Source organism: Saccostrea cucullata, unplaced genomic scaffold, assembly GCF_032062105.1.
Source record: "Saccostrea cucullata isolate Sc308-1 unplaced genomic scaffold, CSIRO_AGI_Scuc_v1 ctg8878, whole genome shotgun sequence".
Classification (NCBI taxonomy): domain Eukaryota; kingdom Metazoa; phylum Mollusca; class Bivalvia; order Ostreida; family Ostreidae; genus Saccostrea; species Saccostrea cuccullata.
The window spans coordinates 18,322-21,674 of record NW_026925445.1 but is presented as its reverse complement, the minus strand read 5'-3'; positions in this window follow the sequence as shown (position 1 = coordinate 21,674).

The window sequence follows — 3,353 nt, the reverse complement described above, 5'->3', positions numbered from 1 at the left end:
GCAGCTTCTCAGCAACTGCTTCACAGATGCAAAAATTTTTTAAATTTCAACTTCTTAGGCATGCCATACGGGATACATTTTTGTTCAAATCCGATTTTTCCGGTCTGTGCGTTTGTTTCATACATAAAAAATTTTCGGGGGTTTTTTTCTCATTAGCTATTCATAGCAGATGCTTGAAATTTTATTAGACTCTGTGTTGAGGCATGCCATATAGGGGGTTTAAATTTTTGAAAAAACCCTATGTCAACTTCATTTTTTTTAAAAACACCCCCGCCAAAACTTGTGTATATTGTGTAACTAAAGGGGGACAAAGTAAACTTTTGCCCTTTTCTTTTGAAATTAAAATTGAACTGCGTTCTAGAACGCAGTTCGCAATTAAAATTTTATTTTAAGTGGGGGCTGAAATTTTGGGGGTTTACTAAGGGTCAGATACCACTTCTATAAAAAAATGGTGATGGTACCTTCTCGTTTCCGAAATATCCCCCCAGTTTTTACCCAATATAATACTATACGAATAAACATCGGGCTCGGGGACACCCAATTCCCAAACCCGGGGTCTGAAATTTTAAAGGGGGAGGGGGATAGTGGTGATTTTACCATCTCTTTTTTTTAATATGGCACTGCAGTTTTTAACCATATTTGATAATACTGTTGTAAAATGCGTAAGTATAAGGAAATACAATTATGTATTTAGTACAACTCGTGAAAAGGGTTTCGGTTAAAAGACTTGGGGGGGTTTCAACCCCAAAAGGGAAATCACAGTTGCCTTAATATGGTAGTAAATCAGCTGATTGTGACGTATAAAATTTTGGGAATCCCGAAAAATATTTTATAAACCTTTATTAACCCCCCCGTTTTAATAGGCCCAATATGGCACAAATCAGAACATCCACTTAATCCCTTTAAATAAAAAGCAGAAACTGACAAATATATACAATTTTAAAAAAAATTTAAAATCAATATAACATTTTTAAAGCATTTTTTCTGAAAAAATGCCTTTTCCAATTCCGGTAAAATTACTCCATCTCTTCAAAAAGTTTTCTGTTTTTCCAATAAATTTTTATGGAAAAATCATTTTCCCCCCCCTTCCCAATTATTTTCTCTATTTTTTCTTTTTTTTTTCCCCCTCCCAGACTTCAATTTTCCCCTAACTTTTCAGACAACAGTTCAGAAAAAAAAATTGTATTTTGGAAATTTTATATATAAAGAAATGTTTTTTTTTGGTTATGAGAGGAGGAAAAAAAATGTCATTAGATCCTAAATGAATTATAATAATGCCTGGGATTATATCTTTTGTAGCAGGGAAAAATTTTGTAAGTGAAGACCATTTCACGCCTTTTTTTTTCCGTGCCAAAAAAATGTTGCAATTTTGTAAACTTAAGTCAGTAGAGTGGATGTCAATAATTTTTCAGGTCCCCAATTTTGAAAATTTGGGGACCCTATTATGAGTATGTCTTTTTTTTTTTGTAAGTTCACAATTTTGTAGAACCTCAGCGGAGGACTGCTTATATCCAAAAAAAGGTATTTTCCAGGGAACAAACTTGTAAAGTTTTGAGCAGGATAAGGAGACTTTGGTAATGATTTTATGGGTTGTATTAAAAATTTTTATTTGTACTGGTCATCTTCTTACCAATTGTTCCAAAACGTCAGAAAATTTTTTTTTTTAAATTTATAAACGATATCACATTTACTTTATTGAATCTGTTGATCAAAGTAGATTTTTTTTTTAACCCAAATTTGACCATAAATTTAATATCATATCTACAGTATGTGGGATCTCTTTTTTTTATATGTAGCCTCAAAAACCTTTCCTGGCCAAAACCTGATTCACATGTCCAACATGATGCCTTTGGATAAAGAAACCAAGGAATATGTTCTTGAATAACATGTCGTCTAACATGTGTAAACTTCGATTTTTACAAACAGGGCATTTTTTCCCCTTTTTTTTCCAAAAAGTGGAACCTTGCACAGGGTTTTAGTAGAGGTTCTTCTTCATAGTCATGTACAAAAAACCCCTTAAATCTGCCCCTTTTCTAAAACAATTGTAATTTACATTTAATCCAAGTTACTCTTAATATATAAATTTATAAAAATTTTTAAATTTTTCCTGACATTTGTAGGTTTTAAAAATATTATCATAAAAAAAATAAAATGAAATAAATATACACTTTAAAAAATTGTTAATTTATTTTTTAAATTTTTGTTTTTGTTTTGTTTTTTTTACATATAAAACATTAAACAGTTGATAAAACATGTTAGTTATTAATTCACATGTACTTCTGCTAATTAAATCTTGTACATAATCAGATAGGAAAGGGGGGTTTTTTTTGTCCTTGCCCTTTTTTTAAACCCTGTTCTTTTTTAAAAAGAGAACTTAAAAAAGAAACCTGGGGTTTTAAAGTGCATCAGAACATCCGACGAAACCCCATCCCTAGAAAAAAGGGTTTAAAAACCGGGATTCACATCATCAATTTTTTTAGTTTTGGGGAAAGGGAACAATTAGTCTGCTTTAAAGACCCATCACTTTGTTTAAAAATTTTTTCCTGAATCTTTTCCCCCGGCAGGGATGATCTAGATATCTACAGAGCTTAATGCGGTCATGGTGTATTACAGATTCTCTGTTTTTTTAAAAAAAATAATTTAAATAAAACAGGAGATTTGACCTCAGTTATGATATATGGCCCCTTTCCATGGAGACTTTAATTTTGAACTCTGACCCAGTTTTGTAGCTGAATCAATTTTCAGTACAACATCTCCTACATTGTATGTACTTTGGTATAAATTGGTATCAAAGTATCGCTTTTGTCTATTTTGGGTTTTAAAAATTTTTCTCTTGCTTTTTGGGTAACATTTAACTTAGCCTCAAATCTTGTAAGTTTTTAGGAATTTCTTTCTCAGAGTTGTTCAAGTTGTATGTACCAGATCAAATCTATAGGTTGGGTTGTCCCCCTTTCCTAAAAACATAAAGTTTGGTGTAAACTGAGTTTGTCTATTTTCAGTTTTAAAGCACCTAAGTTGTAAATTTAGGTCCCATTCATGTTTTTTTTGTTTTTTAAATCCCCAAATACTTGTAGTATACACGGTTTGGGGATTCTTTCAACTTGACCGTTAGACTGGGGATGGAAAGGTGTTTCCTCTTTTAGCTATTTGTAATAGCTACATAATTTTTGCATAAGGACACTATCAACATTTTTACCCTGGTCAGAATGAAAACTTGTAGGGCATCCATACCGAGATATAAAATTATCAACTAAAATTTTTTACTTTTAAAAATTTTTTGGTTTTGGTATTGGGAAAATTTCCAACCATTTAGTAAATTGATCAATGATCATCAAGATGTTTTTATTTTCATT